The sequence below is a fragment of the Orycteropus afer genome, unplaced genomic scaffold (genome assembly GCF_000298275.1).
Source record: "Orycteropus afer afer isolate SDZICR_OR568_19922 unplaced genomic scaffold, OryAfe1.0 scaffold00010, whole genome shotgun sequence".
Classification (NCBI taxonomy): domain Eukaryota; kingdom Metazoa; phylum Chordata; class Mammalia; order Tubulidentata; family Orycteropodidae; genus Orycteropus; species Orycteropus afer.
Window position 1 is genome coordinate 362,705 of NW_006921597.1, and position 16,646 is coordinate 379,350.

At 44.8% G+C, this 16,646-nt stretch overlaps 2 non-coding genes across 2 annotated transcripts; one reads left to right on the forward strand and one right to left on the reverse strand.

The window, feature by feature from the left end:
• Nucleotides 1-459: 459 nt before the first annotated feature.
• Nucleotides 460-623, reverse strand: LOC122150905. Its single transcript, XR_006163900.1, has one exon. It is a non-coding gene; the product is annotated as a U1 spliceosomal RNA (small nuclear RNA).
• A 9,522-nt stretch (nucleotides 624-10,145) lies between these two features.
• Nucleotides 10,146-10,308, forward strand: LOC122150921. The gene has a single exon (XR_006163910.1). It is a non-coding gene; the product is annotated as a U1 spliceosomal RNA (small nuclear RNA).
• The last annotated feature ends 6,338 nt before the right edge of the window (nucleotides 10,309-16,646 follow it).

Genomic DNA, 16,646 nt, shown 5'->3' on the forward strand with positions numbered 1-16,646 from the left:
GTTATTTTCAGACAGGTTTCTTGAGACTGCTGATTTACCTTCTCTTGTAGGAAAAAAAAAAAAAAAAGGCTGCAACACCATCACATGTGATATTATCATCACAACAGCAGTCAAAACTCCAGAATCTGCTTTAGAAAATCCATTAAACCAAGGAGAGGTGAATAAGCATATAATACCTCTTTTTCTCAAAACTTCCTAGAAAAAATAGCTAAGCAATCACTAGAAAAGTAACCCACTACAAGGCTATTTGAGCAGTACGGTAAAAAAAAAAAAAAAAAGTTTTTGATTAAAGAAAAAAAAACCTCTCCTTTTAAAAAAGGGAGCTTTTTTAGCTATTTACACGAACAAGGAAAACAATATAACTTACACAATACATATCAAAAACAAAGAGCAATTAAAGCTAAGCAAATCAAAGACAATTATAGTTATTACCAAACCTATCTTTGCACAACCAATTTTCAGGGGATAGCGCGAACGCAGTCCCCCACTACCACAAATTATGCAGTCGAGTTTCCCACATTTGGGGAAATCGCAGGGGTCAGCACATCCGGAGTGCAATGGATAAGCCTCGCCCTGGGAAAACCACCTTCGTGATCATGGTATCTCCCCTGCCAGGTAAGTATGAGTTCCTCTACCCCTGCGGCCGCACAACCTCAGCCTTCTCACACTTTACATGCACGGTTATTTCGCTCCCCGAACTCTCGAGCCCTCACAGACCCTCTACGCTCCTATTGCACGCTATTGCAAGCGACAGTCACGAACTCCTTCCCACAGCACGCAAAATTAGAACGTGTTTAAGCAGCAGATGCAGATCCAGCAGCCACTGCGCTGTCTAATCTGCATAAGACACACCCCATAAGTGACGCCACGGACCTTTCCCTGTGTCCCAGGCTCCTCTCCGGCTGTGGTCCGCGTCTCCACCTTTGATTCCTCCCAGTCCCAGCCAATCAGCCTGCCGCAGCGGGTGAGAGAAGTGACTTCAACGTTCCTCTCCCCACCACCTCCCGGCCACAGTGTCGGCCGCTAGCACAGTCTGCGACCTGATCCAGCTCTGTCTCTCCCACTGCGCGCGTATATGCTATAGGCCTAAAACACTCCGAAATGGCTACAGTTCCTCCATCTTAAGTTAAACTCTGTATTTTCATTTCCTCCTCCTTGACTTACCTTCCCTATACATTCCTGAGGCAACCGAGCTTACAACCGCTGACACCAACGTCTTGTCGGGAAGGAACATCTACTCGTGACCACCAATGTAAAGAAACTCCTCGCAGAAACATCTTGCAATACCTCCATAGCGGAGCTGGCCACCTATATTGGCGGCCAGCCAGACTAGCCTGGCTTGTCCCGCAAGCCCCCTAACACTGCCCGGTACTAGTGGGAGGGAGGCAGGGCTCGGACCTCAGGATGCTCTGGATGCAACGCTGCTTTTCCCTAAGATCTCCTTAATAAACTCGATGCCTTTTGGAGTCACTCCCGGTCAGTTTTCCGGTCTCTCTGCTCAAACTTGCTCTGAGGCCTCTGCCCTCTTAGGTGTCAACCCAACAATTGGCTCTATGAGCAGGATACTGAAAGACCGCCAAGTACTCAAGACTCGATGGGTGGGGTCGCAGGACTGCTGGGGGAATCCCAAGATGGCCAAATTGTTAGAAAGCTGAGGTCCTGCACAGGACGCCCCGAAAACGCCGCAGGGCTTGTTAGAGCTCGTGCAGGGAATGGGGCTGAAAAAGGTAAGAAGAACGCCGCTATAGCGGGCTGTTCCTGCTGAGCTAGCCGCCGATGCAAAGGGGCGCCGGCTGGAGATGACCTCCAGCTAGAAACGAAAGCTGGAGTAGCTCGGGCAAACATCGCCGACACTTTACCCGTTTGCAGGCTTCCGATCAAGCAGTGGAAACTCTTGCCTGTGAAGTAGCGAAACTGAAAAGGAGGCAGCTCCCAGATGAGTAGGCGCCATCATGACCAGGGTCGACTGGGACCCAAAGAAGTGAGACCCCTTGGAATCTTCCGAGGGAGAAGGAGAAGGATGGAATGAGATTGAAATTCCCCCCTCCAAGACTCCCCCAGTTACTGTCACCACATTTAAAACTGACCAACCCCAAACTCAGGGGGTGGATCCTAATGATCTCCCTGCTCCAGAAAAGACCTGGCAAATGGCTTCAGAGTTGGTTCATTTAGCCACCATATACCCGCAGAAAGGACGGAAATCGGTAGCCTGGATCCTACACTTGTGGGATATTGGAGCAGATGGTAACGTTCTAGCTGGCTTAGAAATGTCCAAAATGGCCTCAGTTACTTCCCACTCCTCGTTAGGGGCAGCGCCTTTACACCACCATAAATGGGGGACAGATTGTTTCTTCATTAGTATGGATCATGGTGGCCTGCAAAGCCATGTGGCCAAATGAGGGGGATCTCCCTGCTTCCCCCCTCCCGTTGGACTGTGATGGAAAAATTACAAGAGGTCATCAGGGAATTAAGTATTGTTTGGTTACCTATTGCTGCTCAAACAGAAATACCACAGATGGGTGGTTTTAAGCAGGGATTTATTCTCTCACAGTTTGGAGGCTTTAAATCTGAGTTCAAAGTGCCAGTTCCAGGGCCTGGATGAAAGCCCCTCGACCTTGGGCTTCAGCTCTGCCTCTTGCTCCCTGCCCACTGGACCCAGAGGCTCTTCATTCAGGCAGCTGCTGGGCTGCTGAGGCCGACAGACCCAAGGTCAACAAGTAAAATGACACAGTCCCAAAATTATCAAACCACACAGCAGGCTACTGATTCAAATCCATTAACAGTCCCAAGATTGGCAAATAACATGGCAGGCCGCTGAACAACAACTCTGCAACATGCTACTTGCAGTGTGCCAAAAGCTGCAGACCATTCCCAAAACTTCTCCTTATACACTGGAAGCAGACCACATCCACATACTAAAACAGCTACTCAGCTGCTCACAGTAGATTCCACCATGGAGTTGACTACCAGTCTCATCATGGGGAATACTACATCCAGCTGCCCAGCCACTCAACCAGGCCTAGCCAAGTTGACACACAAACTTAACCACCACAGGTATGAAGCATGCGATATATGCTGAACACTACCAAGGGCCAGATAATGAATTGATTGTGACTGGAATGAAAGATGCCATTTTGCAGTCTGCCCCTAACCAGTGATTCAGTCCTCTACTTTCCATACTAAATCCCATGGTAGGTCTCCCAGTGTCCCAAGCTGCCTATGCAGCCGCAGACCTATGTGAAACAGAAAAACTGTGTTGTTGGACCTCTAGGGCCACAGGACAGAAAGCCAATAAAGCGAGTGAAAAGGAAAAGAAAGGCAAGTTCTCCCTGGGTGACACACCAATATCTAATAGCAGCAGGGACCCCCAAGGAGAAAATAGATAAATGACCCAATGCAGTCTTATTAAGACTCTGGCACCATCTCAAACCTGAACAACAATTCATGCCAGTGCAACCAAGTGCACTGCCCACTTGGTAAGCCCAAACTCCTTCGGATTAGGGGTGGGGCTGAGATATTCCCACTTTATGGGTGTGAAGACTAGTGGGGGATGATAGGCCCCATGTAGAAATCACCATATATTAGCCTCCACACAATATGCAGACAGTTTTAGCACTTGTTGACACCAGGGCTGAATGCACCCTAATTCATCGTAACATACATAAATTTCAAAGCCCATTAAGTGCTATAGATGAATATGGAGGTAGCATGGTAAAAGTCAGGAGCTCTGGTAGCAGAGTGCCTAAGGCACTTGACTGCTAACCAGAAGGCTAGCAGTTCAAACCCACCAGACACTCCTCGGAAGGAAGATGGGGCAATCTACTTCCGTAGTGATACTGCCTCGGAAACCCAAGGAGGGGTCACTATGAGTCGGGTCCAACTCAATGGCACATAACAACAACAACAACAACATCGCAGAATTAACACAGGTAAACATTATAAGACCAACCCATAGCTCTATAATAGTCCTGTGTGGCCTGTAAGGAAGCCAGATGGGACATGGCGGATGACAGTGGACTACTAAGACTTAAACTGTGTGACCCTGCTGTTACATGCTGCTGTTCCAAACATTGTCTCCCTATTGAATGCTGAGTGAAAACCTTGATACATATCATTTTGTGTTAGACCTTGCTAGTGCCTTTTTCACTGTGATTATAGATACCCAGAGTCAGAAACAGTTTGCCTTTCAATGGGAAGAGGAGCACTGGACCTTTAATGTCTTACCTCAGAGTTATTTGCATAGTTTGGTACGACTTGCCATTGTTTAGTAGCAAGGGATTTAGAATGCTGGAAGAAACCAGAGAATGTATTTCTGTTCTATTATATTGATGATGTCATGCTAACGTGTAACTCTCTCCCTTTTGCAAGAAACTGATCCCCAATTAATTAGGCATTTAGAAAACCAGTGATGTGCCATAAACTTATGCAAGTGGCAGGGTCCCAGCTAGTCTGTTAAATTTTTGGATGTTGTGTGGTTGGGTAAGACAAAGGCTGGATGACAGTGAGTTTTTTTTTTTTCAAGTTACTTTGAGGGCTTTGCTAGGGCTTATGCCAAAGGCAACAGGGGAAACACACTCCTCCAGGCTTCTGGTCTCAGCTTTGGAAGGGGGCTAAACTGAACTATAAAAAACCAAACCAAACCCACTGCCATTGAGTCAATTCCAACTCATAGTGACCCCCATTGGGTTTCTGAGTTGGTACATCTTTGTGGAAGTAGATTGTCCAGTCTTGTTTCTGCAGAGTGGCTGGTGGGTTTGAACCACCAACCTTCTGGTTAGCAGTCAGATACCTTAGACACTGTGCTACCAGAGCTCCTTGAACTGAGATATAACCCCTTGGAAAAACAACTGTGTGCAGTTTATTGGAGTTTACAGCACATAGAAGACATTACAAAAGGGATTCAGATAACTGTAAAGACCCACTACCCCATTGCTGGATGGGTGAAAGAATTCAGCAAGCCACAATCAAGGGTGGCCCAGGGGCCCTAGCAAAGTGGCACACCTATTTGCAACAACACAGTATACTTTCTACCAATACATTAAGTGATGAGTTACATCAAATTTTAGGTCCCATTGTGTACATGGCAGACGTTCCTGACTCTACTGCACTTCAACCAACAGTGCCTCTGAGTAGTCAATAAAGCCTAGCTCAGGTTCCATCCCCAAGACCACCTGGTATACTGATGGCTCAGCCCAAGACACCACCCTGCCATGGAAGGCTGTGGTTATACAACCCTCCCTGGACACGCTGTGGTTAGATCAAGGAGAGGGGCAGAGTAGGCAATGAGCTGAGCTAAGAGCAGCAAAAAGCAAACCAAACTCACTGCCATTGAGTTGATTCCAACTCATAGTGACCCCCATTCTGTTTCCCAGGCAGTAAATCTTTACGGAAGTACATTGCCCCATCTTCCTTCCATGGAGTGGCTGGTGGGTTTGAACCACCAATTTTCTGGTTAGCAGTCAAATGCCTTAGGCACTGCACCACCAGAGCTCCATAAGAGCAGTATGGACAGTGTTTATGCACAAAAATAGCCCAATTGTCTTGTGTACTGATAGTTGGGCAGTATATAAAGGACTTACTTTATGGCTACAAGACTGACAAAGCAAAGACTGGAACATAGCCAGCCACCCCTTATGGGACAAACAACTGTGGGTTGACATCTGGGCTAGGACCCAAGGACTGGGCATAGCTGTTTATCATGTATAGGCACATAGCCCTCTTTCTCCTTCAGATAACACACAAGCCAAGGAGCTGGCCTGCTTACATGCCCTCACCACCCACCTCCTGCAGACTGAGGTGGGTCAGTGGCTACATCACAAGATAAGGCACAAAGAATTGAGGACCTTATGAGCCATTGCCAAGGGGATGGGCCTTCCCATCACCATGTCTCAAAGAAGCCTGTGATGAATGCCCCCAGTGCATGCTGGAAAGGAAAAAAAAAAAAAAAAAAACCAAACATTTCAAAGGAGATGGGGTGTATACCTGGTGGTTTATCTCCTGCCCAGAAGTGGCTAATGGATTATACAGGACCTTTACCCATATCTGACAAATGCCACGTTGCCCTTACTTATATGAACACTGCCACTGGTCTTTTACAAGCATATCCCTGCAAATGGGTAACAGAGAGGTCCACCATCCGAGGCCTCACCCGGCTGTGTGCCTCATATGGCACTCCCACGGACATCGACAATCACCAAGGCCACTTCCCTGCCCATGAAGTACAAGATTGGGTGGATGCCAATGACATTACTTGGCACTTCCATTTGCCCTACAATCCCACTACAGCAGGCCTCATTGAAAAGATGAATGGGCTGCTAAAAACAAGCTCCAGGAAAGGAGACCCACTATTTGGATCAGTGGACCCAATGACTACCAGAAGCCATACAGAAAATCAATGAGTATAAAAGACAGGAACACCCCAGTATCTATCACCCGCTAACCCAAGGACCACAGTGAAAGATGAGAATATAAGTTAGAGCCACAGAAGACACTGATCTTTTGCCTGCTGTTGGGCACAAAAACAATATCCTCTTGCCTTTGCCACAAGACCTAGACTCAAGCGACCATGTGATTAAACTTCCCTAGAAATGGTGAACAGGACCTCAATGGTTTGGCATTTCATCTCCCTGGGGAGCCAGGCTTGAGACTGTTTTAACGGTAACACCTTGCCTGCACTCAAAACCCCCTTGTGTCCTTAGAATTTACAATCCAGGACCCACTTGTTTAATGATGGGGATTTATTTTCTAGGCATTTGGAACCTCCTTATCCCCTCCCCTCTTGATTATACGGGTCTCCCTAAAGTAGAAAATCCTGTAGGTCAACAAGTTTTATACTGTAAGCCTGGACACAAACCTTTACCAGGAATAATTTTAACTTCCTCTCCTACCACAGCTTGTGTTTTGTGAAACAATCAACACTCAACCTACTTTTAAAGAAAAGATAGCAAGCCCTCCTTGGAGTTTTCAAGAATCTTCCTTCTGAGGAATGACTGGGGGTTTGAACTGCCAGCCTTCCCATTAGCAGTCAAGTACCTTAGGAACTATATCACCAGAGCTCCTACTTTGGTACCTTTAAAAATCTCTTCCTTATCATCCTTAGTGTTACAGGTAACATTTTTGCCATTTGGGCCATTATGGTCACAGAAGTTTGCAAGCAATTGGACTCTTGGGTTTGTGGTGAGCTACCAACTTCTGCTGTGGGCCTCCCTTGGAAACTGTACCCAGCTGACCAGACTGCCTGAGCATGTTTAAAGACTGGCACAAGACTTCAGGTTATGCAGACCCTTTTTATCAACCCCTGGACAACTGTACTTTTCTGCTATTCAGCAATTAAGTATAGATCTTATCTCTGAATGGTTAAATTCCCCCCCTTCATCTTGGCAAAAATTTCTTTACAGCATATTCTGTATTTTACTTTTCCTTCTTTTCTTTTGTTGTGGCCTATATTGCTGTTGTGGTTTGTGGTTACAATACTCCAATGCCCAGATTCAAGGGATAATGCGAAACAGGAGCACACACATTGTACCGGCCATTTAGGGGCATTGGGGTGAAGTGTATGCTATAGGCCTTGAACACACCACAATGACTCCAATTCCTCCATTGTAAGCTCTGTATTTTCACGTCCCCCTTCCTTGACTTCCCCTCCCTACACGTTCCTGAGGCAGCCGAGCTTGCAGGCGCTGATGCCAATGTCTTATCAGGAAGGAACATCTACTCATGACTACCCATGTAAAGAAATTCCTTCTCAGCAGAAACATCTTGCAATACCTCCATAGGGGAGCTGACCACCTGCACTGGCCACCAGCCAGACTACGCTGGCTTATCATACAAGCCCCCTAACACTGTCCCATACTAGTATAAATTTTAGCAGGATGGGAGGTGGGGTGCAGATCTTGGGAGACTTGACCAGTCTGCTGCCACTGGATACAGTGCTGTTTTTCCATAAAATCTCCTTAATAAACTCAATGTCTTTTGGAGTGACTCCAGGTCAGTTTTTCGGTCTCTCTGAACAAACTTATTCTGAGGCCTCTGCCCTCTAGAGTATGAACCGCAAGACCCCTTTAGCCTGTGTGTCTTTCTTGGAATAACGGTACTTAATGAGTAAAAGAGAACAAATGGTCTACTTGATTCTAAATGTTTACAAAGGAAACGGGTCCCTTTCTAATCCAGTCATCATTATGATTAACCATTTCAATTAAAATTTGAAGCTGTGGTAGTGAAGGAGGGGGGAATTTAAGCGAGCTTCCAGGCTTCTGTTTTTTAATCTAGCTAAAACTGAGGCAAACTTAAATTGCCACAGCAGGTTTCTGTTTTCTATCCTCCCCATGTCCCTTCCTTAGCCACTTTGTTAGTTTATCTTATAGGGAGATACCAGACATTCCAGTAGGCCAAGGTTGGAGTGGTAACCAACTCATACCAGTTTTGTTTTTCTCTTCTCTCAAGTATTTGGTGCAAATGAACTAATTAAGGTTGCTCGTGAAGAGGGACTCACTTTAGTCTGTTATCAACTCCAATATGATTATACCTAACCATAAAGAACACAAAAAACTCACAACTGGACAAATGAGAAGTATCATGATAAATGGAGAAAGATTTTAGTTGTTAAGGATTTCATTTAACTTAGATCCACAAAGGCCATGGAGGCAGCAGTGGAGAAATCAAAGGACGTTATTTGCTGGGGGCAGATATGTTGCAAAAGATCTCTTTAAAGTGTTTGTATGAGAACTTAAATTCTAAAGCATCTTGGGGTTGTGGAAGTCTGTGGTCTGTGGTCTGCAGTGGGAGCCCTAACTCCATTTTGAGGCTTAAAGTAAGTTTCAGATGCCATTTGGGTTCTTTCTGACCATTAAACCAGCATTATGGCCATGTACTAGGAGCTCTGGTGGTGTAGTGCCTAAGGCATTTGACTGCTAACTAGAAGTCTGGTAGCTCAAACCCACCAGTCACTCCTCGGAAGGAAGATGGGGCAGTCTATTTCCTTAGAGATACCACCTGGAAAACCCAAGGAGGGGTCACTTTGAGTTGGATCCGACTGGATGGCAGTGAGTTTAGTTTTTTGGAGGATGCTGTATATGATGCATAATTCTCCACTGACACCATTTGTTTTTTCCTCTACAGAGTGAAACAAAACCACTCTGATAGTTAATACTCTCCCAAATAGGTGAAATATTGCATTCATGAAACAAAAGCTGATTGCAAGAAAGAAAAAAGCATTCAAATAAAAAAATCTTGGAAATTAAAACTGTAATAGTAGAGTTGGGAGGATAATGTCAAGAATATTTCCCAGGAACTAAAGCAGAAAGAGCAACGTTAACGAGAGAACAGTTAAGGAAATTAGATTAGTCCAAGAGGTCCTAATATAAATAACGAGTTCTATAAATAAATATAATTCAAGGCACTTTGCCATACCTGAAGATTCAAAGTACAATAAATGAAAATTTCAAGGAATGAAATTGAATTGTCAAGGCAACAGACTTCTTTACCATAACTGGTTTATTAATGTGTTTTAAGAAACAAATACTGCACACATAATGCTATAACACAAAGATGACTGGATTAGAAAGAGACTGGTGTCCTTTGTAAACATTTAAAATCAAGCAGAACAGTCGTTCTATTGTACACATTAAGAGCCATTATTTCGAGAAAGACGCGCAGGCTTCTGCACAGTGCCAAAAGGGTCTGAGAGGAAGAGAGGTTAAGAACGCGCACAGTTGGGAGCGACGCAGCTAGATCAGACCGCAGACTGCGCTTGGCGCCTAGACCGTGGTGGGCAGGGAAACGCAGACGTCACTTTTTTCTCCGGCTGCCGGCAGGCTCATTGGCCAGCTAGCATGAATGGGAGGAAGCAAAAGAGGACCCAGGACTGGAGCGGAAGGTGGGATGGAGGAAAACAGCAAGGTCTGTGACGTCACTTGTGGGACGTGCTTTATGTACATGAGGCAGCGCAGTGGCTGCTGGATCGGCATCTGCTGCTGAAGGAAGTTATGTTTTCCGTGCTGTGGGGAAAACACCAGGAAGATTGCTTGAAATTTTATGCAACAGGACCGTAGAGGGGCTATGAGGACTCAGGAGTGAGACGACCGAAGTGACCATGTCCGAAAGTGTGAGAAGGCTGAGGCTGTGCCGGCGCAGGGGTAGAGGAATTCATACTTACCTGGCGGGGGAGATACCATGATCACGAAGGTGGTTTTCCCAGGGCGAGGCTTATCCATTGCACTCCGGATGTGCTGACCCCTGCGATTTCCCCAAATGTGGGAAACTCGACTGCATAATTTGTGGTAGTGGGGGACTGCGTTCGCGCGTCCCCTGGTATTTGGTTTTTCTAACAATAGACCAGGTACTCTATTTACTAGGTAATTTTATTAACTGTTAGTTTGTTGCTCTTAATTCCAACTACTGCTTTTAATAAGTATTTTTTATGTTCATGGATAAGGGGTGAAATTTTCTGGGAGGAAGTTAAGATTTAAACAAATCCTTAGTTTTTAAGAAAGTGTTCAAGAAATCCAATACTGAGTCACTTTCTAGTGACTGCTAAGCTCCCTGCCCCGCCCCCGTAACTGTGAAAGAGACAAAAAATTACACAGCTGATGGGCTTTTATTTTTCTGCAATTGTTTTTTCTTTTTTTTGGTGACAGATTCACAGTAACAATTGTATGACCCTTTTTTTTTTTTTTTAATATGTACTTCAAAGGTTTCCTTGATTCATTTTGTGTGTGTGTGTACACACACACAGATATATGTATGTATGTATGTATAGTTGTTGTTGTTAAAACATTATGTTGATATTTTCCAAATTTGATTTCTTAAAAAGGATGCTCCTTAAGCAACCGGAAACTTCCCTAATACCTCAGGCGTTTACATTGGGTTAGCTATGACAAGTGCAAGAACAAAGGATGAATGAAACCCACAGGGAAGGGAGAACTGAAATCTGCCTGTGTCTCACCCCCAAACTCCCAACCTTAGTGATGGGAACGTCATTTAAGAGAAGGGGAGCCAGCAGCTTGTAGTTGCTGCAAGTCCCAAGCCCACAAAGTGAGCCAGGTGATAAATGACAGTGTAAGCTCAGCACCTTATACCCTGTCCTTCCCAGGTGTGATAGTCAAGGTTGTATGTCAATTTGGCTGGACCATGATTATGAATGGTTTAAGCAGCTGTGGTGTGGTCATTCCCAAATGAGATCTGAATGTAAGGCATTGAGATCTCCAAGGTGGGATAATGCTTTGAGCAGCCTGTCAGTTGTAAGAGTTTCCTCAGGGGTGTGGCCTCCTTCTAACATAGATATGGACATCCTGAGAAAATTCTGCAACTTTCTGTTGGATCTGGATCCTGCCGTACTGCCTGCCATTCTTGGATTCATCAGCCCCTATAGCTGTATGAGTCAGGAAAAGTCTCCAGTTTGGATGTAGGAGATCCTGGCTAGAGAGGGAGAACAATGTGGAATAAAACTCAAAATCATTTGGAGGGAAAAAAAAGGGGGGGGGGGATGGTTGGGACCAGGTTTGCTGGTCCAATAGAGCCTGGTGGAACCACTGAGACTATGGCCCCTAGCTACCCTTCAGGTCTGGAATTGAGACCACACCTGTGGTTTCCAGCCAAGCAAAGTACAGGTATGTGAGTTGAACATTTACCTCAAGTGGACACATGCCCTTGAGAGAACAATCATGGGAGAAGGAAGGGCACCTTATGCACAGGGAGACAGCTTAGGGGGCAGGAGAGTATGGAGGGATGGACACTGGGAAGTGGTACCTTGGGGAGGAAATTGGAGGGGAGCTGTTGCATTGTGGTAAACTGTGGTCAATGACATGAGACGAAGTATATGTGAACTGCTGTATCGAGAGTGAATTTGCTCTGTAAATCTTCACCCAAATCTAAATAAAATAAAATTTTTTAAAATAAATAAATAAATAAATAAATAAACTGGCAATAAGGTGGGGGGGGGGGAAAGTCTCCAGTTTGACATTTGATCCACCAACTTGGGATTTGCCAGCTTCTGTAACTGTCCTGTGAGCCAACAATCTGCCATTTTACTTGTTGATCTTGGGTTCATCAGCCTCAGCAGCCAGTAGCCGCGGGAGTCAGAAAAAGCCTCCAGCTCTAATGGGCCTAAAACAAGAGGCAGACGTGAAGCCCAAGGCCTAGGGGCCTTTATCCAGCTCCTAGAGCTGGCACTTTGAATCTGGACTTCTAGCCTCCTAAACTCCTTAAGAGAATAAATCCCTGTTTGTTAACGCCATTCACCTGTGCTATTTCTATTATAGCAAGCACTAAGAGCCAAGACAGAATTTGGTGCCAGGAGTGGGGTTCTCCTCTAACAGATACCTGAAATGTGGAGGGAGGAAAGGAGTATGTCCTTGGACCTGAGATCCCTGTGCTGAGACCATGGCAGAGAGACCAGCAAGGGCTGGCAGAGAGATGATCTTGCTAGCCCACGGAGTGAGAAAATGGAATGCCTTTGGGCAGGAGGCTTCTTGATGGAGTGGGTTGCCTTCAGGCAATAATTGGTAGAGCTAAAGAGCTTTGTGATTATTTGCTGGAACAGGACAGAGGCCAGGCTGGCTTCAAGAGACCAAGGAAATGGGAAGCAAAGGTGCCTCAGTCTCAAAGTGTAGGACCATGACCTCTGGGGGTGGCACCACCACAGCCTCCTAGGTTTCAAAGAGTCAGATTTTCACCAAATTGGTTCTGGATGCCGTACATGAGTGCCAGTAGAAGGGGCCATACCGACTGCCCAAAAGTGAGGGGACGGGGCTGCCAGGCCAATGGGTGAAGTCACCACTCAGATGGATTAGGAGACCTGGGCCACCCAATGAAGATCTTATAGATGGCAAGTTGACAGGGAGTGGAATCTGGTAGTTAAGATTGTTTGTCAACTTGGCTGGGCCTGGTTTTGAGTGCCTGGCACCTAGATGTAGTTATTCCCCATGATGAGATTATAATCACCTCCATGGTAGAATCTGCTGTGAGCAACTAAGTAGCTACCTTCGGGGTGTGGCCTGCTTCCAGTATATGAAGAGAAGTTTTGAGAATGGTTTCTAGCTTTTTGCACATCTGGATCTTGCATTTGGCTGAGTCTTCATCTCAGTGGCCTGCCCTGTTGTCTGCTGATCTGATGGTTCCTGGACTTGAACTAGTTAGTGTCTTGCTGTGTTGTTTGCTAATCTTGAGACTGTGCCATTTTACCTGTTGATTTTGGGTTCATCAGCCTCAGCAGCCAACAGCTGCATGAGTTGGAAAAACTCTCCAGCTCTAGTGGCCCTCAGGAGGCAGAGCTGAAGCCCAAAATTGAGGGGCCTTAACCCAGCTCCTAGAGCTGGCACTTTGAACTTGGACTTCTAGCCTCCTAAACTGTAAGAGAAGAAATCCTTGTTTGTTAAAGCTGTCTACTTGCAGTATTTCTGTTATCGCAGCATGAGAGAACCAAAACATCAGTATACAAAAGAATATGGTGGCTACTTTAATTCCACTTCCCAAATCTTAGCAAATGTCTCCTTTGGCCCAAAGCTACACAGGAATGGGAATTCTGGGAAATGTATTTCCTGTTTAGCTAAACTGACACATACAAATCCACCACAGTTCACCTCTTATTCATTTGGTATACCTGTACACCTCTTTTCCTCTTCTTTTTTCCTTTCATCTTCCTCCTCCTCCTCTTTTTCTTTTAATCAGACTTAACTTTCAATCAAGACAATAGCAAAATCATGCTTTCCCAGTACCATGAAAACATGCTAGCAATTTTCCCAAAAGATACAAAATTCCTTATTCATCTTTGAGCAATGCTTTTTTTTTTCTTTTCTGTTGACACACAGTCCCTTTTTGCTAACTTGTAACTTAAAACTGAGATAAAACATTAAATATATAGCAAATACTGTATTCGTTGATACAGGGATACAAGAGGAGAAAAGAAGAATACTGGTTAATAGATACACAAACGTATTCATATCAAAATAACTAAGAAATACTCTGCAACTCTCTCATGGTTTATGCTGGTATATGATTACAACTACTTTCTTTACTGCCCATTTGCCATGAGCAAGCATTGCAGTGCACCAGGTGACCCAAAACCTTAATTCCTAAAGTGAGTCATGGGGGCGGGGGGGAGGCAAAAACTACAAATCTGCTTAAAATTAAAAAGAAAGAATTTATTATGGGGAAAGAGCGTTTTGCAAAACCAGGAAAGACAGAGTCAAGAAGCTTTTGACAAAGTGCTCCCAGGAGCTACAGAGATACAAAGGTTAATAAAGATAAAAACTGAAATTGAGGAGGGTGGTAAAACATTTAGGGTATATTTTTTTCATTGGTGGTCTTGGTTGACCACCTCTGCAGGGGTTGGTCTTCTTTGTCAGGATGGCTGCAGTTGACAGGATTTTGGCTGTTTCCTAAAATAATTTTAAAATATAGAGACAGGGTGCTGTAAAGGGGATCTAGACACATTTCCTGAGAATCAGCTGACCACTCAAGTCACATGCTTAATACCTGTGCATAGTAGGACCCTGACAAAACACATTCCTCAGCATTATCTAATTCTAATCTGTATGATGTTTTTAAAATTTTCTATCCTGTCACATATGAAGCAGAAGTCAGTCTCAGAGTAAGAAAAAGAAATTTGGCTTACAGCTGAGAAGCCTTAGTTCTGTCAAATGCCTTAGGTTTTGGAATGCTCTTTCTCAAGGATCTGGGCCATTTTCAGTCCTGGATGTATTGGGTTGTTGTAATTTTCCATTGACTTGAATCACAGGGCACAGTGAGTACCAGGTGGTGTATTGTGGGTTGAACTGTGTCCCACATAAATATGTGTTGTGAATCTTAACTTTTTATACCTGTAGTTATAATCCCATTTGAGAATGGGTTTTCTTTGTTATATTAATTAGATGAGTATAGAGTGTGTTTTAAATCAGTCTCTTTTGAGATATAAAAGAGATTAAACAAGCAAATTAGAAGAGATGGGGTAAGATAGATGCAAAACACATGAAGATCTCAAGGCACCAGGAAGCAGAAGCTGAAGAGATAAGGACGTTCTTCCAGAGCTGAGAGAAAAAACCTTCCCCTGGAGCCAGCACCCTGAATTCATACTACTAGCCTTCTAAGCTGTGAGAAAATAAATTTGTTTGTTAAAGCCACCCACTTGTGGTATTTCTATTAGAAGGAGCTCTGGTAGCCTAGTGCCTAAGGCATTTGACTGCTAACCAGAAGGCTGGTGGGTAGCCACTCCTTGGAAGGAAGACTGGGCAATCTGCTTCCATAGAGATACTGCCTCAGAAACCCAAGGAGGAGTTGCTATGAATCAATTTGATGGCAGTGAGTTTGGTTGTTTTTTTCTCTTTTTTTAGTTTTGGTAGAGAACTAAGAAAGGAGCTCTGGTGGCATAGTGGAGAAGGTTAGTGGTTCAAGACCACCAGCTGCTCTGGAGAAGGAGGATCGGGCAATCTACTTCTGTGTAAAGAGTTACAGCCTCGGAAACCCAACGGGAATCACTGAGTCAGAATTGACTTGATGGCAGTGAGTTTGGTTTGAGAGAACTAAGACAGGGTACCTCAGGGGATCTCCTCATTCCATACATACTCCTCTTCCCTTTCATTGTGTCAGGGCAACTCAGTTTCCCTTTCATGGTGAGGGTCAATCATCTCAGTCGGTAAAGGAACCAACTCTCTTTTGATCTGTTGGGTGCTTGTCATGAGGTGTCCAAAGTGGCCAGGTGGCAGTCACAATGTCCACTTTAACACATCCATTATTATATCTCCTGGTGGAAGCATTCTTCTCTTGGGAACTAAGACATCTAAATCAGTAGAGGTCAAAGTTGCAGGGGTGGAAAACAAAACTTTTAGTAATGTATCACTCAGGGTAGTAGCAGGGCCACCCTCATTTCCACCCCTTAATTTGTGAACTTGGGAGAAACACCACCATATATTGGCCATTGATTTACAGGCTATCTACCAGATCCTCAAGGTGTTGTCATCCACTAGCACTTAAATAAGAGCTTCAAAAGATCATTCCATCACTCTAGCCACTTCAGGGTAAGACCATGAGTCCAATGCAATGGTCAAAAGAATTCTTTGTCAGAAGCAATGCTGTGTGGAATACTGAAATGGGGTATAAAGCATTCTGTAAGTCCACACAGATATTTGTTTTAACAGAATCATTGCAGGTAGGGAAGACAGATCCATATCAAGAGTGTCTATTCTGGTGAGAACAAAGCACTGACCCTCTCATGTGGCAAAGGTCTCATATGCTTCACCTGCCATCATCTGGCTGGCTGATACTCTCCCTTTAAGCAACGTTTTTTTTTTTTTTAGTTGAGTCACATTTCCCTGCATAACCTCCTAGGAATAATGGATTTTATGCACAGAATAGAATGTTTAGAATAATAAAAAGAAGCCAGTTACTTTCAAATCTAGTTATCTTTGTGAGGATTCTACAGTCTCATAGGAGAGTCTGAGATAGCACCTACCCTCCAAGCACAGGAAGCGCTATGGACCCGAGACGACCCCAGAATTGGGGTTTGTTGTTGTTGTTATGTGCCGTCGAGTCGGCCCCGACTCATAGCGACCCCGCCTTGGGTTTCCGAGGCAGTATCACTACGGAAGTAGGATTGCCCCACCTTCCTTCCAAGGAGTGGCTGGTGGGTTTGAACCGCCAGCCTTCTGGTTAGC